Raw genomic sequence first — 26,191 nt, 5'->3', positions numbered from 1 at the left:
CCTAGGTAAACTGCCTGAATCTCTGGCCATAAACTGGAAAGATATCCACCTACTTCTTAATAATGTTTAAGAGTTCTCTTTATAGTGTGGATACTAAGCCTTTACCAATTTTATATATTACATATAACTACTCCATGTCTGTGGATTTTCTTTAATATGGTTAATGGTATCTTTTGCCATATGAAAGGGTGTTGATTGTTTTTAACTGCTTTTTTGAGATCTAATTCACCTACCATCTAACTTCAACCATTTAAAGCATACAATTTAATACAGAGAATTGGGCAACCATCACTATAATTAATTTTCACACACATTCATCATATCATAAAGAAACCTCATACTAAGAGAGGATAGGAGGCATTTGAAAAACACAAAGGAAAGGGCTTACAGAAATGACCGACTCAGCCAGTTAAAGCCCATTCCTGACTGCTCTCTTACCCCTTCCAGGACTCTCCAGCTAACATGTTTTCCCATAGCTACCTCCCCCACGTCAAGCACTCTCCAGCTCACATCTATTGATTCATGGCTTGCCAACCAACTAATGTTCCTTCTTATCTCTGTAGCTGTGTAGGAATAACAAGACTATAAAACTACTTTTTATGTTACAATTGGGACTACAATCCACTGAGCAGGTGTTAGCATAATAAGCGTTGCTTCCTACTTACAGCTTCAATGTCCCATCTCTCTGTTCGAGAATCCTATAAGTGCTGATAACGCCAATGTCACAAAACAAACAACCTATAAGACCAGCGGTCTGAAAATTCCTTCCCCCACCTGAGTCATGAGGCACATGTGAGACAAAGGAATCACATGCTCCTTGTATGGACACTGCAGAGGTATATAAACTGTAATAAATCTAACCAAAGTGAGCTCATGCATGGTGTTATTAACCCCACGCGCTCTGCCGGCCAATAAATTCTCCTTCCTCTAACGAAGTTGTGTGAGCGTACAATTTCTTCCGTCGGGTGTCCTGCAACACTACCCAGCAAGTAAACTCTTATTTCCCCCAGCTCTCAGGCAAGCACTAATGTACTTTCTGTCTCTACAGATTTGCCTATTCTGGACATTTCAAACAAATGAAATCATATAATGTGATCTTTTATGACTGCTTTCACTTAGCATCATGTTTTCATGGTTCATCCATGTTGTAGCATGTGTCAGGATTTCATTCCTACTTATTGCCAAAAATATTCCATTGTAAGAAGTATTTTATTTATTCATAAACATTTTGTTTATCCATTCATCAGTTGATGAACATTTGAATTTCCACATTTTAGCCATTGTGAACTTGTATATGTAAGTTTTTGTGTAGACATGCTTTCCTTTGTCTTGGTTATATACCTGGAGTGGTGGGGCGGGGGGCAGTGCTGGGTCATATGATAACTATGTTTAACCTTTTCAGGACCTGCCAGACTATTTTCTAAAGCAATTGCCCAATTTTGCATTCTCACAGGCAGTAGTGCAGAGTGCTCCAATTTCTCCACAACCTCATCAATACCTGATATTATCTTTATTATAGCCATCCTAGTGGGTATAACGTGGTCTATCTCACGGTGATTTGATTTGTACTTCCCTGACAGTTTTAAGTTCTTGATCTTAAATTTATCAAGAAATAGCCTTTTCCTTTTATGGTTGTGTATCTGGATATTACTTAAGAATTCCTTCCCATCTTTCTATGTCATACAGATTTTTTTTACATTATTTTCCTCTACAAGTTTTGTAGTTTTATTTCCTACTATTACTTTCTTATCTATTTGGAATTGATTTAGAAGTCCATAATCAGGTAGGTTTCTAGTTTAATATTTTTTTATACAGGTGGCCAATTGTCCAATGCCATTTATTGAACTTGGTTTTGTACTGATCATGAATTTGTAATGCCATCTCTCACATATAACAAGCTCCCATATACATGGGTTTGTTTCTAGGCCTATTCTTGTGTTCCATCATTCTATATATCTCACCATACCTCAGTACCTTGCTTTTAAATCTTGCTCTCTATTACAAGAAGTGTTCCATTTTACTTTTATTAAAAATTGCTTGGCTATTCCTGGACCTTTATTCTGGCATATGCATTTTAGGTTCCAACTGTAAAGTTCCCAGAAAAATCTTGTTGAATTTTAATAGAATTGAACCAAATATACTATTAATTTGAGGAATAAATTACATCTTTACAACATTGTTTCCTAATCTATCAATACGGTATCTCTCTCCATTTATTTGGGTCTACTTTTCTTTTTCAATGTTTTTAAAACTCTTTTATGTATCATTACATTAATTCGAACATATACTAACTTATGTAACTATCACTGATAGCATCTTCTAAAAAATTACATTTTCTACTATTACTTTATACGAAAGCAACAGACTGTGTGGCACAGACAAGTGGAAGAGTAACCCTACAATCAGCAGTTGATGCTTGCTGAGACAAGTAGAAACCAACTGAACTCTTAAGGTCTGTATGTTGTTTGGCATAGTGGGAGTAGAATACAAAGGAGCCCAAACTTTGGGGCTAATGTTGCCTGTACAGCAATTTTCTTCCACAATACTTTTGCTGAGTAAACAGTGGCATGGAGAGTTGTCTGGAAAATGGAGAAAGTGCTTACTTCTGCAATGCTTAGATCCAAAAGAAACTTCAAGAAATAATGGTGGAGAATTTCCCAAAATGGATGAAAGATATTAATCACATATTCAAGCTTAGCAAACCCTAAGCAGGAAAAATGAATAAATCCACTATTGGCACATCACAGTGAAAAGGAAAAGGAGAATCTTATAAGCAATAAGAGAAAAAGGATACATCAAAATAAGGGCAAAAAAAGAAAGTAAGAATTATAGCTGACTTCTCATCAGAAAGAAAAGAATGGAAGGCATTTTTAAAAGTTAAATTTAAAATAAAACTATCAATTTAAAATTATATACTTAAGAACTATATTCTTCAAAACTCAACAAAAATAGACATTTTCAGATGTTAAGTGAATTTGTCCTCACCAGATCCACACTATAAGAAATATTAAAAGAATAAAAGTTCTTCAAGCTGGAGGGATACGATCCCAGATGGAAGCCCATATCTGCAGGAAGGAACTAAGGACACTACAAGAAGTAAATATATGAGTAAATATAAGTCATTTGTTTATATATTTATAAGAATATTGACTGTATAAGCAAAGGTGGCATTTAAGTAAATAAGGGAAAGATGAGTTGTTTAATAGTGTTAGAATTGTTGGGTGGTTTTCTGGGAAAAAATTAAGTTGAATTTGTTCTCAAAAAAAGCAAGACTCTTGTATATTAACCTTGGTTCCAGACACTTTGCTGAAATCTTTTAAATTGTGATTAGCCTGTTTGTAGCTTCTCTTGGATGTTGAGGACAGGCCCACTGTTTGCAAGCAATAACCATGTTTCTTCCTCTCTAGCTCTCATTTCTTTTTTCTTCTTCTTACTACTTTGACTAGAATCTTCAGTGAAATGATGAACAGAAGTGGCAACAGTAGGAATTCTTGCCTCATACCTGGCTTTAACAGAAATGCTTCAAATACTTCACTATTAAATATGGTACATACAAAAGGCTTCTGATAGATATCCCATACTAGATTAAGGAAGTACCTTATTTCAAGTTTGCAATAAGATTTTCATACTAAAAAAGTGTTGCATTTTAATGAATGCTTTATCTGCAACCTCTGAACAATCTGTTTTTTCCTTTAATCTGTTAACATGAACTATGTCAATTTTTTTCATGTTGACTCATTTTCATTCCTTGAATAAACTTAGTATGTGTGATATTTTAAAAACTAAATTGCTGATTCATGTTTGCTAAATTTCATTCTGAATTTCCATAATTATTCATGAGATAAGAAAATTACAAGCATTTACCATACTCTCCTTCTTAACTGTATATACTCTTTGACTAGTATGACTAAGTTATCCTAGTATCATAAAGTTCATTGAGTTTGTTTACTCATCTATCTTCTAGAACAATGTGGATAAGATATGCACTTCTATTTGTTGGAAGCTTGATAGACCCTAACCAAAAAAATATCTAGATCCATCAAGTTTGTGTTTGGTTTTGTAATTTCATGGGTTGTCTGAACTCCTTATTCATGTTTTTTAATGACTAAAAGTCTATGTTTCTTATATCTAGTGAGTCAATTTTGACATGATATATTATCCTAGGAAACTGCCAATTTTATATTGATTTTCAAGACTTCTGGCACAGTATTATTTTTTGATTTGTTCAATTTGTAACTTGTAGTTATGTTCTTTTCCATTACAAATATTTGTATGTTTGCCTTCTCTCTTTTTAATCGGTCTTACCAGAACTTTATTATTTCTGTGTTTTCAAAGAAACAGTATTTAGTTTTGTAGATTGTAGCTGTATAATGTTTTCCCCTTTTAGTAATTTCTATATATATTTTATGGTTTTCTTCATTTGTTCTCTTTGGATGTATTCAGTTCGGTTTTTATGACTTCTTCGGTTGAAATGTTATATTTTTATTCTTCTTTTCTAACGTAAACATTTCAGAATATAAATTTCCCACATACTAACTGCATTCCTTACCCTCAACACGACCACCAACCTAATCCATAAACAAACTTTGTTGGCTCTCTAAAATATATCTCAGATCCACCTACTCTGTCCCATTTTCTTGTTACTATGACAAAGACTGATCATTTTATCAGCCCTCTACATGTTTCTATAGCCATAAGACCTTTATAATCAAGTGCCTACTGAATATCTCTATACCTATCTGTTCAACATGTCGAAAACTCAAGTCACCTGCTTTCCTGCTCAATCTGACTCTTCCTCCTGTATTCTCCATTTCAATCTAGAATTCTGGAAAACATTCTTCTGCCTTGCCTACCATATCCAATCAATTACTAAGTGTCAATTATTCAGCTCCTTTAACATTTCTTACTTCTGCCACTTCCTTTCCATACTCCCCTCTGCTACTCCCTTAGTACAGGTTCTCATCATCTTTTTAAGTTTTATTAGTTTTTTCATTTCAATTAGTTTCAAGTATCCAATACATTGGTTAGACAGCTATATAGTTTGTAAAACGATCCCAATTGCTCACTTCCTCCCCTGACCCTACACCTAGCCAACTATTAATGCTAACTACATACCCTATGCCGTGCTCTCCATCCCTGTGACCATCCATCACCTACTAATTTGTACTTCTTTAACCCTTCACCCTATTCTCCCAGCCCCCCAAATCCCCTCCCCTCTGTCCATCACCAAATTGTCCACCATAATTATGAGTCTGTTTTTGATAAGTTTGTTCTTTTTATTCTTTAGATTCTGCACATAAGTAAAATCATATAGTGTCTATCTTTCTCTGATTTAAATACCTTCTAGGTCCATCAAAGTAATATCTTTCTCCATCCCCTTCCTTTAAGTCTGTGTGTCTCTTTTAATCTGAAGTGGGTCTCTTATAGCCAGTATATGTAGTAGTCTTGTTTTCTTATCCTTTCAGCCACTTAATTCTTTTCCATTTAAGGCACTTATTGATAGAAATGTAGTTGTTACCATTCTTTATTACTGTTTTCAATACATGTTTATTCTTCGTAAAGAAATCTCTCCAACATTTCCTGTAATACTGGCTTGGTGGCAATAAATTCCTTTAGCTTATTTTTGTCTGGGAAGCTATTTATCTGTCCTTTAACTCTAAATGATAGCTTTGCTGGATAATTTATTCGTGGTTGTAGATCCTGGGTCTTCGTCTTGTCGAATATTTTTTGCCCTTCTATCCTGCATAGTTTCTTTTGAGAAATTAGCTGCCAGTCTTATAGGTATTCCCTTATAGGTAACAATCTGTTTTTCTCTTGCTATTTTTAATATTCTTTCTTTATATTTAATCTTTGGTGTTTTAATTATGATGTGTCTTGGTGTGGGCCTCTTTGGATCCCTGATTTTTAGAATTCTCTGAGCTTCCTGGGGTTTTATGTCTATTTCCTTCACCAGGTTAGGGATGTTTTCCATCATTATTTCTTCAAACAGCTGTTCGACATTTTGATTTTCTTCAGGTATGCCGATCAGACCGATATTTGGACCCTTACGTGTCTCATATGCTCCTTAAATTATTTTTATAGTCTTGGCATCTTATCTCTTGCCATTCTGATTGCATGTCTTTGGCTTTCCCATCCTCTAGATAGGGCATTTGGTCTTTTTCTTTATTCACTGTTTATTCCTTTGTTTATTCCATTTAATACACACTTCTCATTTCAGATAATATGTTCATTTCAGACTGGTTCCCTTTTATAATTTCCATTTCTATTTTTACATTTATTTCTTTGTTGAAGTTCTCACTGAATTTAACCAAAAGTTCACTGAGCATCTTTATAACCAGTGTTTTGAACTCTGCATCTGTTAGATTACTTGACTCCATTATATCTGGACCTCTGTTCTGTTCTCTCATATGGTTTCTGCTTCTTTGTCTTCCCATTTTGGCTGCCTCCGCGTCTGTTTCTATGGACTAAGCAAAGCTCCTAGGTCTCAAGATCTTATTAGTGTGGATTTGTGAAGAAGGTGTCCAGTGGTACAGTCTTGAGATGAGTTCAGCTGCAGGCCAAACTTGGCCCAAGCCTCTATCCCCCCAGGGCCACCTGTTAAGATTCAGCAAGCAATCCATAGACGCTGTGCTTATAGTTGCCTCAAAAGGCCACACCAGAAACTGAGGCCAGCTGCTTCCAGTGTGAGTCTAGGCACTGCTCAGCAAAGAGCATCTGACTCGCTGAGGATATATCTGGATGTGGCTTGGATGGGGCTCGAGTTGGGGTATGCGGGGTTTCAGGGATCCTCTGGGCGTAGCGACCTTTGTTATCCAGTTTGATGATGTCGTGGCTATGGCGGTGCTGTGTCCAGCGCACTGGGAGAGGGGAGGGCTCAACAGCGAACAATGGATACCGCCGGCACTTCTATATAGAGCGAGTCTTGCCTTGGCTCTCACTCTGATAATGTCTCCCTGTAAGTCCCTGGTACGCCCTGAGCACAGCCGAATCGGCACTGATGCTCAGAGCGAGCAGGTCCAACACAGCGAAAATCCTCTCGTGGTCGCGGCCCCTTTAAGAGGAGTCTGCTGTTGTTGCAGCCTCTGTCTCACTCAGCCACTTGAGACTGGGCAGCCCCGCATCCTTGCCCTGTCCTACCTTCTGCTGTTCCAGGGTGATTTCCTGGATTTCTCCCTAGTTGTATGGCTTGTTCATCTGGATCCCAGGTGATTTTTCCTTGCTGCTCGCTCCTTGTTTCTGTCACAACTTTGATTTGGTTGCCAAAGAGATGAACAGAGCCTCTATCATTTATGCCATTTTTTTCCCTTCTTTTCACATCATCCTTTTTTTGGTAACTATCACTACAAGTCTCAACTGGATCTTTCTACTACCTGTCAAATAATCAATCCATTCTCTATGTGCTGTCAAAGTGACTTTTCCAAATGTGCATTTAATCACGTGACTGATTATCTCTCTCAGAGCTCCAAATGACCAAGGGATAAAGTTCAAGCTCCTTAGAATGGCAATTCACCATAAACTAGGTTTTGTCGTTTTCAACAGTTTGACTGCTTGTAATGCCAGAACACGTTAGGAAATATTCTAGCTTCAAGCCTTTGAGTTCACTGGTCCTCCTGACCTTCATTAACCACATCCCCAAATCCCACTACTTCACCACCCTCTTTCAAAACTTAGCTCAAGGGTTATCTCCTCCATGAAACTTTTCCTTGCTTCTCCTCCCCAAGCCCTCAGGGAAAAGTGACCATTTTCACTTTTATGCCCTCCACTGTACTCTGTGAAAATTTCTCACATAGAGACTGAAACACCTTACTACATTTGCCTGTGTATATGTTTATCTTCCCAACCAAGTTGTAAGCCTCTCAAGGACAGATATAATGTCATACTAATCTCTGCACAATCAATATCTAGACAGAAAATAAGTGATTTAAAAATGCCAGTTCGTTAAATGAGTGGATCCAATGAATCCAGCCTTAAAACACAGACTAAAATATATTCTAGAAAGTGAGTGATTATAGCAAGATTGCAAGATACAAGGCTAACATACAAAAGTCAATTGTTTTCCGACATACCAGCAAGGAAAAAACTAAATTTAAAATTAAAAACACAATACCATTTATATTAAGACCCCCCCCCAAAATTAAATACTTAGGTATAAATCTAAGAAACATGTAGAAGAACTATATAAGGAAAACTACAAAACTCTCATAAATAAAACCAAAGAACTAAATGAATGGAGAGATACTCCATGTTAATGGATAGAAAGACTCAATATGTTAAGATGTCAGCTCTTCTCGACTTTCAAGACAATTCCAATCAAAATCCCAGCAAGTTATTTTGTGATATCAACAAACTTATTCTTAAGTTTATACAGAGAGGTAAAAGAACCAGAACAGACAACAATGAAAAAAAGGAACAAAGTTAGAAGACTGTCTATACTCGACCTCAAAACTAACTATAAAGCCACAGCAAACAAGACAGTGTGGTGCTGGCAAAAGAACAAAGAGATCAATGAAACTGACCCACAGAAATATAGTCAACTGATCTTTGACAAAGGCGTAAAGTTAATACCATGAAGCAAAAGACAAGTCTTTTCAAAAAATGGTACTCAACCATCAGATATCCACAAGGGAATAACAACAACAACAACAAAACAGTATGGAAATAGACCTTACACCCTTCACAAAAATGACTCAAAATGGATCACAAACTTGAATATAAAATGTAAAACTATAAAACTCCTAGAAGATAATATAGGAGAAAACCTATATGACCTTGAGTTTGGCGATGCCTTTTTAGATAAGACACAAAAGACACCAACCATGAAAAAAATAATTAAGAAGCTGGACTTCATTAAGAATTTTCTGCTCTACAAAAGATATTTATTAAGAGGTGTTATGGTCAAGATGATAGAGTAGGTAAACTATGTGATCACTTCCTCCCACGACCATGTCAAAACGACAACTAAATTACATAACAACTACCATTAAGAATCACCTGAAGAAGAGCTAAACAGAAGTCTTATAACTAAGAATATAAAGAAAAAGCCAATGTCGAGATTGGGAAGACAGGAGGAGATGCAGAACAGGCAGGCCCCACATCTTCTTGTGGTGGTTAAAAAATGAGAGGGAGAACTCAGCTGAGTACATCCTCCCTGAGCAAGGGGTCCCAGTCCCACACAAGGCTTCCCAGCCCAGGACTCCAGTGCCAGGAAGGAGCTCTCATAACGTGTGGCTCTGAAAACCAGTAGTGACTGCAGCTGAGTGAGGTGAGCTGCTGGAAACCTAGACACTGCCAGTCTTAAAGGGACCACGCACAATCTCTCTCACAAACTCACTCGCTTGGAGCTCCAGCTCAGGGAAGCAGCTCAAAAAGCCAGAGATATACAGGGAGGAGCTGAACTGACTAGGTTTACAGAGTGGGCTGGAGGAGCAGGAGTCAGGACAGTTCTCACTGGGGAGGAAGTGCTTGGCAGCTGCCATTGTTCTTTTGTTGAGCATATTCCCCCAAGAACACTGTAGGTGCAGATGAGTGCCAAATCCGAGCTCTCCATTAATCTGGCTAATACGGTTTGCCCTGCTCTGGTGATTCCCTGAGGCCCCGCCCCAGTTACATGCACAACAGAACCTCTTCCAGCTGCCTTCCTCAGCTCCCACTGTGAAATTAACTAAAATCTATCAAAGGTTCACAAACCTCAGAGGAGCAGCAGCTGGCCTCAGCATGCCCTGTGCCTGTTGCTAAGTGACCCCAGGCCTGGAACTTGTGGCAGCCCACCTCAGTTTGCAGCCCAGCCTCTCCCAGGTGTCTCCAAGCCTATTGCAGGCAGCGACCAACCAAAGATCACTTTGTAGCTCCTACCAGGTGGTCCTGGGGCCAGACACAGGCAGTAGCTAATCTCGGCCTACACAAGTGTCCCTCCCAAGAATCCTCAGAACCAACACACCCAGGAACCAACCTCAGACCACACCAGAGCACCAATGAACCAAACTGACAAATGACACATCCAAAGGGCAGATTCAGCAGACACTAGAGCCCTGCTAAAACAAATCCTGCTCTGTGGAGTCAGCAACCGCACAACAGGTCATCTGCTGTAGTCACAGCTATTCCTCACAGCCAGTCGGCTTGAAGGTCAATGCCACTCACTGATACGCCAACAGCAATCAAGGCTAAATTACAATAAAAAAGTAAGCACAACCTACACAAGGGACACCCCTGGAGCACCCAGCTCCAGTGACCAGGGAGACTGTGCCACTAAGGCCCACAGAACACCTACAACAAAAAGCAATTTTGGCAAGACTAGAAGATGTAGTAGATCTACCTAATAGTAACACACAAAGAGTCAGTAAAATGAGACAAACAAAAAACAAAAAACAAACATGTCGCAAATGAAAGAACAGAGCAAAACTCCAGGGGAAAAAAAAACAAAACTAAACAAAATAGAGCAGCCCATCAGATGCAGAGTTCAAAAATCTGGTCACAAGGATCCTCAATGAACTCAGAGGAAGAACAAATGAACTCAGTGAAACCTTCAACAAAGAGATAAGAAACATAAAAATGGAGACTGAAAAAAAAAGTTAGAAATGAAGACTACAATAACTGAAATGAAGGCTACATGAGAGGGACTCAACAGCACATTAGATGAAGTGACAATTAAATCAGAGATAAGGTAATAGGAAACCCTCAATTGGAACATCAAAAAGAAAAAAGAATCCAAAAAAATGAGGATAGTTTAAGGGGCCTCTGAGACCACATCAAGTGTACCAACATTCATATCATAGGGGTACCAGAAGAAGAGAGAAGGCAAGGGACTGGAAACCTATTTGAAAAAAATTCATGATGAAAAACTTCCTGGTGAAGAAGATATACATACAAGTCTAGGAAGTGCAGTCTCAAACAAGATGAACCCAAAGAGGCTCACACCAAGACACATGTTACTAAAATGCCAAAGCTTAAATACACAGAGAAGCAATTAAAAGAAGCAAGAGAAAAGCAGTTAGTTACATACAACGGAGATCCTTTAAGACTATAAGCTGATTTCTAAACAGAAACTTTGCAAGCTACAAGGGATTGGCATGAAATATTTAAAGTGATGAAAAGCAAGGACCTACAACCAAGATTACTCTACTCAGAAAGGCTATCATTTAGAATAGCAGGAGAGACAGTTTCCCAGACAAGAAAAAGCTAAAGGAATTCATCACCACTAAACCAGTATTACAAAAAATGTTAGTCTTAAGAAAATTTAAAAAAATAAATAACATGAATAAGAAAACATAGAAGAGGAAAAATTCCTCACTGACAAAGGCAAACAGAAAATAAAAGCAGTGGATTAACCGACTATAAAACTAATACAAAGATTAAAAGGCAAAACTAGGAAGATCATACATAAGTACAACCATAAGTTAATGGAAACACACAAGAAGTAAAAAATAATGACAAAAATACAAACATGGAGGGGATGACTAAAAATTGTAGAGATTTTAGAATGTGTTTGCACTTATTTGAACATCAACTTAAAATAGACTGCTGTAAACATAGCTTGGTATATAGGAAGCACACGGTAACCACAAACCAAAAATCTTACAAGAGATATGCAAGAAATTAAGAGAAAGAAATCTAAACACAACACTATAGAAAACTGACAATTTAAAAGAAAGCAAGAGAATAAGGAACAGAGAAAAACAACACCAACGAAAAACAGTCAGAAAACAATAAAATGGCAATAACTACATACATATTAATAATAATTACTTTAAATGTAAATGGACTAAAAACTCCATTTCAACACAGAGGGTTACTGAATGGGTAAAAAAACAAGACCCATACATATAATGCCTACAAGGGACCCACTTCAGATCGAAAGACACAAACACAGAGACTGAAAGGGATGACAAAAAGATATTTCATGCAAATGGAAACAAAAAGCTGGAGTAGCAATACTTATATCACACAAATAGACTTTAAAACAAGGGCTGTAACAAGAGACAAAGAAGAGCATTTCATAATGATACAGGGATCAATCCAACAAAAGGACAGCACTCTAGTAGTTGCCTATGCACCCAATGTAAGAGCATCTAAATATATAAAGCAAATACTGAAAAACATAGAGGGAGAGATCAACAATAATACATTCAAAGTAAGATATTTTAACACCCCACTGACAGCAATGGATAGATCATCCGAAGAGAAAATCAACACGGAAACAGTGGCCTTAAATGGCACATTAGATCAGGTGGACTCAGTCGATATTTTTAGGATATTTCACCCCAAAGCAGCAGAATATACATTTTCTCAAATGTACATGGAACATTTTCCAGGAGAGAACCACAGTCAGGCCACAAATAAGTCTCAATATAAATAATAATAATAAGGCCGAAATCACATCAAGCATCTTCTCCAATTAAAATGATATGAAACTTGAAAGTCATTTACAAAAAGAAAACTGAAAACCACACAAACACTTGGAGGCTAAATAACAGACTACTAAACAATGAATGAGTTAACAATGAGATCAAGGAAGAAATCTAAAGATATCTTGAGATAAATAAACATGAAAACACAACAATCCAAAAATCTATGGGACACAGCCAAAGCATTTCTAAGAGAGAAATTCATAGCAATACAGCCTACCTGAAGAAACAAACAAAAAATTCAAACAATCAAACCTTACACCTAAAGAAACCAGAAAAAGAACAACAAAGTCCAAATTAAGTATAAGTAAGTAAATAATAAAGACCAGAGAGGAAACAAATGAAATAGTCTAAAAACGCAACAGAAAGGATCAATAAAACCAAGAGCTGGTTCTTTAAAAAGATAAACAAAATTGATAAACCTTTAACAGACTCATCAAAGAAAAAAGAGAAAGTACCCAAATAAACAAAACCGCAAATGAAAGTGGAGGTGACAATTGTATCACAGAAATACAAAGGATTATAAAGAACTTGTATGAATATTTACGTCAACAAGTTGGGCAATCTGGAAGAAATGGATAAATTCCTAGAAACACACAATCTTCCAAGATGAAACAGAAAAAACAGAAAATCTGAACAGACTAATAACTGCTAACAAAATCAAATCAGTAACCACAAAACTTCCAACAAAGCAAGACCAGATGGCTTCACAGGTGAAGTTTACCAAACATTCAAGGAAGAATTAATACCTATCTTTCTCAAACTATTGCAAAAAATTGTAGAGTAGGGAAGGCTTGCAAACATATTTTACGAGGCCAGCGTTACCCTGATACCAACACCAAAGACACCACAAAAAATTTTAAAAATTGTAGGCCTACATCCCTGATAAACATACATGCAAAAATCCTCAACAAACTATTAGCAAACTGAATTCAGCAATACATTAAAAAAGATCACACATCATGAACTAGTGGGATTTATCTCTGGAGGCAAAGCTGGTTCAATTGCAAATTTAATTAATGTGATACACTACATAAACAATATAAAGGATAAAAATCACATGATTAAATCAATAGATGCAGGAAAGGCATTTGATAAAATCCAACAGCCGTTTATGATAAAAAAAAAAAAACTCTCAGGAAAGTGGGATAAAAAGGAACGTGCATCAATGTAAGAAAAGCCATATATGACAAATCCATAGCTAACATCGTACTCCATGGTGAAAAGCTAAAAGCTTTATCTTAAAGATGAGGAACAAGACAAGGATGTCCACTTTTACCACTTTTATTCAACATAGTATTGCAAGTTCTAGCCACAATAATCAGACAAGAAATAAAAGGCATCTAAATTGGAAAGGAAGAAGTAAAACTCGTTATTTACAGATGACATGATCCACCAAAAAAACTATTAGAACTAATAAATAAATTCAGTAGAGTACAAAATTAACATTCATAAATTAGTTGTATTTTTATATGCCAATAACAAACTATCAGAAAGAGAAATTAAGAATACAATACCACTTACGATGTCATTAAAAAGAATAAAATACCTAGAAGTAAATTTAATCAAGTAGATAAAAGATCTATACTCAGAAAACTGTAACACATTGAAGATATTGAAGAAGATGCAAATAAATGCAAGGATAATCCATGCTCATGGACAGGAAGAGTTAACATCATTAAAATGTCCATACTACCCAAAGTAATCTACAGATTCAATGCAATCCCTATCAAAATACCAATGGCATTATTCACAGAACTAGGACAAATAATCCTAAAATTTTTATAGAACCACAAAGACCCCAAATAACCAAAACGATCTTAAGAAGAACATTGGAAGTATCATGCTACCTGATATCAAACTGTATTACAAGCCTATAGTAATCAAAACAGCATGGTACTAGCATAAAAATAGTCACATAGATCAATGGATCAGAACAGAGAGCTCAGAAATAAACTGATGCCTATATGGTCAATTAATCTACAACAAAGAAGGAAAGACTATACAATAGGGGTAAAGACAGTCTCTTCAAAAGTGGTGGTGAGAAAATTGGACAGAAACATGTAAAAAAATAAAATTGGATTACTTTCTTACATCATATATAAGAGCAAACAAAATGGATTAAAGACTTAAATATAAGACCTGAAACCATAAAACTCCTAGAAGAAAATATAGGCAGTAAACTCTATGACATTGTTCTTAGTAATATTTTTGCTGATATAGCTCCCTGGGCAAGGGAAACAAAAGAAAAAAAAAATGGGACAACATCAAACTAAAGAGTTTTTGCTCAGCAAAGGAAACCATCACTAAAACGAAAGGCAACCTACTGACTAGGAGGAGATATTCATCAATGATAAATACAATAAGGAGCTAATATCCAAAATATATAAGGAACTCAAACAACTTAATACCAAAAAAAATCCAATTTAAAAATGAGCAGAGGACCTGAATAGACACTTCTTTAAAGAGAACATTGAGATAGCCAATAGACATATGAAAAGATGCTCAACATCACTAATCATCAGGGAAATGCAAATAAAAACCACAGTGAGCTATTACCTCACCCCTGGCAGAATGGCTATCATCGATAAATCAACGAACAAATGCTGGCAAAGATGAGGAGAAAAGGAAACCATCATGCATTGTTGGTGGGATTGCAAATTGGTGCAGTCACTGTGGAAAACTCTGTGGAGGTGCTTCAAAAAATTAAAAATTGAACTACCATATGACCCAGCAATTCCACTTCTGGATACTTATCTGAAGAAATCCAAAACGCTAATTCAAAAAGACATACGCGCCCCTGTGTTCATTGCAGCATTATTTACAATAGCCAAGATATGGAAGCAACATAGATATCCATCAACAGACAATGGATAAAGAATATGTGATACACACATACAATGGAATATTACACAGCCATAATAAGAATGAAATCTTGTCATATGAGACAAATTGGATGAACCTAGAGAGTACTGTGCCAAGTGAAGTAAGTCAGACAGAGAAAGACAAACACCATGATTTTACTTATATGTGGAGTCCAAAAAACAAAATAAATGAACAAATAAAACAGAAACAAACTCATCGATACGGAGACCAAACTGAAAGTTGCCAGATGCGAGGGAGTTGGTAGAGTGGGTGAAAAGGGAAAGGGATTAAGATATACAAATTGCCGGTTATGTCACAGGGATGTAAAGCGCAGCATAGGAAATATAGACGGTAATATTGTAATAACTATGCGTGGTGTCAGATGGGCACTAGACTTATCAGAGTGACCACTCGTAAGATATATAAATGTCTAATCACTGTTGTATACTTGAAACTAATATAACATTGAATGTCAACTATAATTGAAAAATAAAAAATTTTAAAAAGATTTTATTAAGAAAATGAGAAGACAGGAGAGACTGGATGAAAATACTTGCAAAAGACATATCTGGTAAAGGACTGTTATCCTAAATATATGAAGAACTCTTAAAACTCAATAATAAAAAACATAGCAGGATTAAAAAATTAGCCAAAGATCTTAACACCTCAACAAAGAAGATATATAGATGGCAAATAAACATATGAAAAGATGTTCCATATTAAACACCATCAGGAAATGCAAGTTAAACAATGAGATACCACTACACCTGTATCAGAATATACAAAACCCAGAACACTAATAATATTGGCAATGATGTGGGGCAACAAGAACTCTCATTCATTGCTGGTAGGAATGTAAAAGGGTACAGCCATGTTGGAAGAGTTTGGCAGTTTCTCACAACATGAAACATCCTTTTACCATATGACCCAGCAATTGCACTCCGAAGGAGTTTAAAACTTATGTCCACATAAAAATCTCCACATGGATGTTTACAGCAGCTTTATTCATAATCGCCACAAATTTGAAGCAACAAGACACCTTTCAGCAGGTGAGTGGGTAAACTGTGGTACATTCAGACAAATATTCGGTACTAAAAAGAAATGCTATCAAGCCATGAAAAGGCATGGGGGGACCTTACATACATATAACTAAGTGAAAGATGCCAATCTGAAAAGGCTTCATACTGTGTGACTGCAGAACGTATTTGACATTCTGGAAAAGGCAAAACTATTAGGACAGTAAAAAGATCAGTGGTTGCCAGAGATCGCAAGGGAGACAGAGAGATGAACAAGGGAAGCACAGAGGACTTTTGAGCATAGAGGTCTTTTAGGTGAGTGAAAATAGTCTATGATATTACAGTGGTAGACACATGTCATTATACATTTGCCAAACCCCTCGAATACACAATGTCGAGAGTGAACCCTAATATAAACTATATTTATATTAGGTGATAATTACGTGTCAATGTAGGTTCATCAATTTTAACAAATGTATCACTCTGGTGGGAGATGTTGACGAGAGAGGATGGTGTCCAAGTTCAGGGAAGACATGAGTTACTTACAAGGGGGGGCTGTTACAAACTTTCTGGAGACCAACTTGGCCACACATATCAATAGCATGAAAACATAGCACACTTTCACCTCTGTGGCTGTAGTTCTAAGAATTTCACCTGAGAAAATGCCTACTGCTGAAAACAGAGATTTAACTACTACAATATTTATATCAGGAGTGTTTAAAATAGTAAAAAAATGGAAAACTAGATATTCAACAATAGCGGACTATGGTTAAAGTATGATATACTCTTGGTAGAAACCTATGTAGCCATTAAAAACACAGGACTTAAAACAACATACACAGAATGAGGCTATTTCAGGTTTTTTAAACTATGAGAGTGTATGTGTACAAGCAACCACGTGGGGGAAAAAAGACAACATACCTTCGAATGTGAACAGTGCTGGTTATCTCTAACTGGTGAGATTACGTGGATCTTTCTGGTTTTTTTTAACTTCTATCATGAATATGTATCACCTTTGTAATAATTTCTAACAATAAAATTTATAAATATAAATATTTTTCAATTGATCCCACTGGTCTTGTGGCCAAAATAAAAGAACATTAATTCCATTCATGTTCTTCATTAGTAAAGGTGATATGTAGAAAAGAAAAGAACTTAAATGCGATGGAAGGAAGGAAAGGAAGGAAAGGAAGGAAAGGAACGAAAGGAACGAAAGGAATGAAAGGAAGGAAGGAAAACAGGACAGTCCTCTAATATGACCTGGCACTAAAGTAAGTCAAAGCTTAACTTGCAATGATTTATACTTAGAGGAGTCTGTGAGACACCAAGAATAAAATGAGAAAGAACATTTAGACTAGGCTCCTCCAGACAATTCAGTAACAAGTACTGTGTGCTCCTGAGGCAGGCGGTGTACAGAAGTTCTCCAGACAAGTGTGGGCTCCTCCACTAGGGTAGAGGTTGAGAGGCTAGGGGAGAGAACGTCAGGGGAGAAATGACTGTGAGTCAAAAGGATGTCCAGGATGGTGAGGTGTCCTGCAAGGCAGAGGGAAAGAGTTTTAAGAAGAAAGAGGTACTGGCCAAGTGCTGCTGAGACGTCAACAAGCATTAAGAGTAAGACGATCTCTGAGCCTTCAAAAAGTACTCAGAGAAACTGAGCTCTGCATAATTCTCCATTGGGCAAGATCACTGGTGACCTCTGAAATCATACTCTGGGAAATCAAATGATAAGAAGATACACTGAGGCAACAGGTGATCACAACTAGTTCAAATGAAAAAGACAAGAGATAGTGGGGTCAAGAAAATAGAGGAAAATAGAGGAAACAAACATATTTCTACAAGGGACTAGTGAGGGCAGAAATATGTAATTTTGCAACTTGATTATAATATTTTATTAGAAAGTAAATTAACATTCATTATGCCAGATACGTGAGTCCTTTCACAATCTCTCTCTCTCTCTCCAAAGTCCACGTATTTTATACCACATGGCTACTTGTCCAAGTTCAAAATTAGAATCTTTGGACTGGATAGGGATTCCATATTCTCAGATAATATTTTCTAAATAGTCTCTGACTTGCTTTTATTCAAGACACACTAAACCACTACCTATGACCCAGACCAAAAGGTTCACTTGACACAAACAACAAAACCACCATTCATCTTAAACTAGATTTTCAACCTTAAGCTAAATGGGAAATTCCTTAAAAGCTTACCTATAAAGTCATACCCTTTTCAAAGTTTTGCAGAGGCTGGCAGTTGAGGGTGGAGGATACTACAGGGAGAATGAGAGAGAGAGGAGGATGGGAGAGGCAATCCTGCTCTATATCCCACTTCAGGAAATATACTGATCTTGTGCTGAGAGAGAATGACAGGAACTCACCTAGATGTGGGAGAGAGGCCTATTTTGAACATAAAAATGAAAGTAGCATTTCTTAAATATTCTGTAATATTTGAAATATTTGAAGGGCTTTAAGGCTGAGGGTTGCAAACCCTGAGCCTAATAAAGAACACTAATCAGTAATATGCCAGATTATTCAAGACAAAGCAAAGATGTGCACACTTGCTAGTGTTAAAGAAACCCTGTGCAAGGACCCAGCTAACCAGAGCACTGTATATAAACCATTTTCCCTCCCCCTCACCAAGCAGCAAGTGTAGACATAACAGACCCTCAGAGGGGCTAATAAATAGCAAAGACAAAGGAAAACTTCAAGGTCTCCAGGAAAGTCTCAGATTCTAAAGCAAAGTCTGAGTTTCAATCCTTACCTGACCTTTAACAACTCACATTTAACATTTAGGGTCACACCCTCTTCTGACTTCTGGGACCTCACTCGCCTGGCTCTCCTTTCATTTCATTTATCTAGCCACACCTTCCTTCTCACTCTTCTTTAAAAGTTGGTGGTTCCCTTGAGCCTCTGCTCAAGGTAGACACACTCATTTACAGCTTCCTGCCAGTTTTACATATCTCCTCACTCCGGATGCTAACATTCACCTACTGGAGCTCTCTACTTAGATGAGCTGCAGGCACCTTGAATCAACAATGCCAAAACTTATCAAAAGTTGCCAAATCAGGTCTTCCTCATAATGAAAGACACAGCCTTGTACCCAGTGATGATCCTTGCCAGTTATTCCTGACCCTCCCATTCTCCTACAACCTAACAATTTCCAGTCCTGTGGTCCCCACCTCTTAAATGGCTCTCAAGAGCAGCCCCCACTCCATCCCCACTGACAATGCCTTATTCAACCAAAATGAACTCCAAGTGTAGCCAGCTGAGGTTGTATCTCATTGCCATGATGCTGCTTTTGCATTTCCCCTAATCAGGCAGTGCCTGGCACTGAGAAGATGCTTCACAATAATATCTAATATTATTGCTCACTTTTTTGTGAGTGAGGTGCACTGTTCTAAGAGTTGTGCACATATTTTATATGATCCTCATAGCATCTGCATTTTACAGATGAGGAAATTAAGGCTTAAGAAAGTTAGCTAACTGGATTCAAATTCAGTTAGCCTCAAGAGCCCATGCATTAACCATTAAGTGCTCAACTGCCTCGCAATAAATGTTATGAGTTTGAATACTCAATCCCATCAAATGAGATAAAAACTAAAAAGTATCCTTACAGTTTTGCAAATAAGACATCAAGAGTGATGTAAAGAAAACCATTTCCATTAGGGTGATAAAGGCAGAAACCAGATTACAAAGGGCTAAGGAGTGAGAGTATCATTTTTAATAGCTACCATTTAAAATGTGCCATGTGCCAAGGCACCATGCCAAGTGCTTTACATACATTATAATTTTTAATCCTCACAATACTGCTAGTTAGACAATACTATCCTAATTTTACAGAAGAGGAAACTAAGTCAAAAGAGGCTAAGCAGAGACAGACTCTGACTTAATTCATCTGACCCCAAAAGATGTGCCATCAATCACAATGCCAGGGTTGATAAGTAGGTTTCCAGTCAAAGCCGAGTTGAAAACAAACAGTCACATGTCACGGATACATAGTGTATTTTAGTCATTGATTTCAATAAAAGTACAATTAACATTGACCTTCTGAAGTTTAAAATGGTTAACTTATTGTCCATCTCTTTAGCAAGGGAACTCCTATCCCAGCATCTCATCAATTAGAGTATAAAGCAAAGAGTGGAATCTTCGGCCAATGCCTTCTTGTTTCTTCATATAAAACAATTCATAGTGCAGAAGAGACTTTCACAATAACTCAAAAACAAGTTTAAATGATCAAAAGAGAAATTACAACAGAAAGTATAGTTTTAGTTGCTAGACATGCATTTTAGGCAACATTGGCACTCGAATAAGGACAAAAAGGAAAGGAATAACATGGGCTAATATAATTACATGTCTGTAACCAGACTTATTTTCAAAACTCAGACTTTTTATCTCTTTGGTTTTTAGTTTTCTTTTTAATTGCTGACCATTTTAAAAACCAAAAGTATCCCCATATCAAAATTTAATGACTTGAAATTTAATTAGCAGATATTTAATAAAGAGATCTTAAAAGTTACCATAAGAAAAAAAAATTGGGGACATCAACAGCATTACGGCTAGAGAGGACCTCCAAGTCTCTCCCCTTGAAGTTACAACAGGTTGGACAGCTATACTTCAACAAAGGATTCCCAACTCAACACAAACACATCTGAGAGATCCAAGCATTGAGACATCTGAAGGTGATCTAAGCAAAGAGCAGAGATGGCCTGGGAAAAGAAGGGCAGAGACAGAAGTCCCATGCTGGAAGTGGCCCCAGGTGATATGATAGCAGTAAAGAGTTGGGCTGAAACCTGTACTGGGCAAACCAGAGGGACAGAGACAGCAATCAGGCCTAGGTGGCTGGCACACATTGAGGATGGGACCAGGATCAGAGGCATATAAGTGGTATAAAAAAAAAAAAAAAAAAAGCATCACGCCTGCATTTTAACCTCTGCAGCCCAGCAGTACCAGAGCAAAGGATTTGGCAGACCAGAGGTGTATACTCCATCCCTCTGTGACCTCCTGTCCCAGTAAAATCCTCACCTGAATAGATTTGCTTGAAAGACAAAAAAAAAAAAAAAAAAAAAAAAATTCAACATAAACAGTCTGTGCGCTTGTTGCAGCTAAACCCACAAGACAGAACAGAACCTCAGGCTTGGTTACTGCTTCCACCCCCCATCCCGGACCCAGTGCAACCCCAGTGTGGTAGAGGCAGCTGGTTCAACTCATCCGACACAGCAGCTCTGCTAGCAGTTTCTGGCTACAGGAAGGCAGTGCTGGAAACATACAGCCAGGAGACCCACAGCCTACCACTTCCAATCCACAAAAGTAGTGCCCTGAGATCGAGGCAACCTGGTCCTAAAGAGGATGCCCACCTTCTCAGAGAATATGGGGCATTTTCGACGGTGGAGGCACCACTGTCCCAGAGAAATCCCAGAAGCCCCAGCAGTGCAGGCAAGAGAAAATAAAAACTTGTGCTTCTCCGCCACGTACTGGAAAACAAAAGATACACCTCTACATATCAACCTCCTAAACACTGAAGTGTCAAATACTTTTTAAAAAGCAGATCTCATTCCCACAAATGCCCAGGCAGATAAATAATTCATTAAGTACAATGAATAACCAAGGTAACAAGAGAACTTAGAAAGAAAAGGAAAAAACTCCAGAAAATAAACTTAAAACATAGAAGACGGATTTAAATAAGAGATTCAAGACTGAAGTTCTGAAAAAACTCGACAAGGCACAAGTCAGGAAAGCAATTCAATGAACTCAGAAATAAAATTAACGAACAAATGGAGTACTTCAACAAAAAGTCTGAAACTATAAAAAAAAAAGAACCAAACAAATTTTGGAGCTGAAGAGATAAAGATGAACTAAATAAATGAGATGAAGAATGAAGTAGCAAACTAAGGAAACAGAGAAGATCAAATAGAAGAAAAAATTAGTGACAGAGAAGATAGAAATACAGAAATGACTCAGGTGGAAGAGAGAATTAAGAGTAAAAAAAAAAAAGAAAAAATTAAATGAGAACTATCTGACTCCATCAGAAAGAGCAATATAAGAATTACAGATATACCAGAAAGCGAAAGGAAGGAGAAGGGAAGAGAGAACCTGGTCAAACAAATAATCAATGAGAATTTCTCAAGTTTACGGAAAGAAGTGGATCCTCGAATCCAAGAAGCTAACAGAAGACCTAATTATCTCAATCCAAAAAGGCCTTCTCCAAGGCACATTATATGAAAACTGTCAAGAATTAATGACAGAAAGAATTCTCGAGGCAGTCAAGGAAAATGGTAACCTATAAAGGAAAACCCATTAGATTATCATCAGATTTTTTAGCAGGAATCCTACAAGCTAGGAGACAGTGAAATCAAATGTTCAAATTACTGAAAGAAAAAATCAGCAGCCAAGAATAACATATCCAGCAAACTTACCCTTTAGATATGAAGGATAAAATAAAGGCTTTTCCAGACATACAAAAGCTGAGGGAATTTACCATCACAAGACCTGCATTACAAGAAATATTGAAGGGTGATCTTCTACCTGAAACAAAAAGGCAAAAGGATACAAAACTATGAGTGAGCTGAGTGACAGAAGCAGGAAATTGCAACCCTTGTTCAGAATAGGGTTATTAAACACTGAAATATAGCATAAAGGTTAAAGGTAAAAACTTTTTTAAAAAAAGACAATAGCTACTGCGGTGTAGAAACGAACTCACAGCAAAAAAGGGAATAATCTGTGACAACAAATAGTAAAAGGGAGAAAGGAAAAGGACTGAACTTGCACTGGAGGATGAAGATGCAATCAGGAGAAAAAGAACTACTATATATATGAAACAGTACATATGGGGGGTGGGGGGGAACTCCAGAACTGGGACACATAAAATAAAATAAAAGAGACAGAGGGAAAAAATCATAGAATTCCACTAAACTAAAATAACAGACAGAAACACAGGGAAAAGAAACAATGCAGACAAATAGCTACCAGGAAATAAAAGTAAAAATGGCTACAGGAAATCCTCACATCACACTCCCTGACTTCAAATTATACTACAAAGCTACAATAATCAAAACAGTATGCTACTGGTAGAAAAAAAAGCTTTTTATTATTTTTTTTAATTTTAAAATGACATGTTGTAGAGAAGGACTCTAAACAGTCAATTAGACTGCAATAACACAACAAAATTAACTCAAAATAGATCAAATATAAGACCTGAAACAATAAAATACGTAGAAGAAAACAGAGGCACTAAACCAATGGACATTGGTTTCAGAGAGGATTTTATAAATTTGACCCCAAAGACAAGGAAGTAAAAGCAAAAATGAATGGGACTATATTAAACTAAAAAGCTTCTACACAGAAAAAAAGCCATTAACAAAACAAAAAGGCAAGCAACTAAATGGGAGAAGATAATTTGCAAACAACACATCCAAAATACATAAAGAACTCAATTTTTTAATTAACAATTTAATTAAAAAATGGACAGAGGACCTGAACAGACACTTTCCCTAAGAAGACATACAAAGCCCAAAAATATATAAAAAGATGCTGAACTTCACTAGCTGTAAGGGAAATGCTAATCAAAGCCTCAATGAGATACCACCTCACACCTATTAGAATGCCTATTATCACTACGAAGAAACAAGTGTTGGGAGGATGTGGAGAAAAAGAAACTCATGCACTGCTGGTGGGAATGTAAAATGGTGAAGTCTATGGAATATAGTGTGGAAGTTCCTCAAAAAAATTGACTGGAGCTATCAGATGACCCAGCAATCCCTCTTCTGGATGTCTACCCCCTGAAATTGATATTTATTTGTAAAGATATACATACCCCCAATGTTTATTGCAGCATTATTCATGATAGCTAAGACATGGAAACAACCTAAGTGTCCTTTGATGGATGAATGGATAAAGATGTGCTACATATATGCAATGGAATATTACTAAGCCACAAGAATAGATGAAATACTGCCATTCATGACAACATGGATGGATCTTGAGAGTATCAAGCTAAGCGAATAAGTCAGACAGAAGAGGACAAAACCCAAATGATTTCACTCATATGTGGGATATAAAACAGAAAGCAACAAACAACCAAACAGAACAAACGAACTCACGAAGACAAAAGGGCGGTTACTGGAGAGGAAGAGGGGTGAGAGGAAGAGGGTAAAGGGAGTCAAGTATACGGTGATGGAAGGAGACCAGACTTGGGGTGGTGAGCACACAATGCAATATACAGATGAGGTATTATAAAATTGTACACATGAAAGTAATATAATGTTATTAACCAAATAAATTGGTTAATAAATTTAACCAATAAATTTAATTAAATCCAATAAATTTAATTTTAAAAAACTGTAACTATATGTGATGATGGCTGTTAACTAGACTTACTAGGATGATCATTTTGCTATATATACAAACATCAAATCATACTGTACACCTAAACTACATTATGCCAATTATAGCTCAATTAACAAAAGATATTTAAGAAAACAAATCATGAGCAATGACAAAATTAAATGAACATTAAAAGTTCATTAAGAAATCACATTATAACATCCAATTTAGTTTAAAGATTGGGGAGATTTCTTTTTTTTTAAATAGCACCTCTAAGCCAACAGCATAAAAGTCCAATGGGCAAATGAAAGCACTTTTCAGACTATCATCATATCATGAAAGGTTGTCATGTAGTCCCCAGGACTATATGTAGGTATGTAATTATATACAAAAAGAGAGCTATAAACCTCTTGTCAAGTTTACACAGTATGTACCTGGGAAAGATCATTTAAGGATTTCCATGTTTATCAAAATAAATTCAAAATAGAAATTCAATTTGCTAAAAACCCTCTTTCCTCCATGTCCTTTTTCCATTCTAATTGGAATGTCATAGTAAAAAAAAAATTTTTTTTAATTTAAAAGCCATCTTACATGGCAATGGAATTCTGTGGCATGCTAGTATTGACAAAAACATCGCACAGATCTGCCATCCCTGTACTATGTCAAGCTGTGTTAGAAGGAGATAGAGAACTGAGTAGGGATGAAAGAGTCAAAAAGGAGCATTAAAAAGTTAAACGGTGCAGTCCTGAGCATGTTTAAAGAAAGGCTAAGGATGTGGTATATGTACACAGTGGAATACTATTCAGCCATAAAATAAAATCTTGCCATGTGCAACAACATAAATGGCCCTTGAGGGCATTATACTAAGTGAAAAAAAAAGTCAGAGAAAGACAGATATCATATGATCCCACTTACCTGTGGAATCTAAAACAAAAACCAACCAAAAAAAAAAAAACCCAAAAAAGAAATAAAGGCAAAGCTCATAGATAAGGAGAACAACATATTGGTGATAACCAGAGGTGGGGGAGGGGTGAAGGGAATCAGTTATAAAATAAGTCATGGGGATGCAATGTACAGCATGGTGGCTATAGTTAATACTACTGTATTGCATTTTTGAAAGTTGCTGAGAGTAAATCTTAAAAGTTCTCACAAAGAAAAAAATTCTGTAACTACATATGGTGACAGATGTTAGATATTAAAAGATGTTATTGTGATCATTTTGCAATATACACAAATATCAAACCATTATTTTGTATACCCAAAACTAATATAATGTTGTATGTCAATTACCAACATCTGGGAAGGCCAAGGTTGAAGCCAGTGAGGTCCTGAAACTAATCATAATGTTCCAAAGCAATACATGGCATCATATTTGAATGGCTTTAAGGGTTTCTTCAACAATACTGGGTAAGAGAAACAACATCTCTGCAAAAGTGAACTAGATGTCATTAAAAACACTCAGAAAAATTGCTAAAGAGCTTGCCATTTATCATTTGGCTGTAGCCAGAGTGACAGAGCTGTGCTTGTTAAAGCTGCACACAGGCACTGAAATAACTGACAGACACCAAATTTAATTTCCTGATTGTTAATA

At 36.7% G+C, this 26,191-nt stretch overlaps 1 protein-coding gene across 1 annotated transcript in view; it reads right to left on the bottom strand.

Moving 5' to 3' along the window:
* The window catches only part of TMEM248 (transmembrane protein 248), a 35,259-nt gene extending 12,530 nt beyond the window's left edge, over nucleotides 1-22,729 (bottom strand). Inside the window, exon 1 of the mRNA XM_039849590.1 lies at nucleotides 22,695-22,729. The gene's annotated coding sequence lies outside the window, so the exon portion shown is untranslated. The remainder of the gene's footprint in view (nucleotides 1-22,694) is intronic.
* Nucleotides 22,730-26,191: the final 3,462 nt, after the last annotated feature.

The sequence above is a fragment of the Pteropus medius genome, unplaced genomic scaffold, assembly GCF_902729225.1.
Source record: "Pteropus medius unplaced genomic scaffold, Ma_sr-lr_union100, whole genome shotgun sequence".
Lineage (NCBI taxonomy): Eukaryota > Metazoa > Chordata > Mammalia > Chiroptera > Pteropodidae > Pteropus > Pteropus medius.
This window is presented reverse-complemented; position numbering and strand designations above follow the sequence as displayed.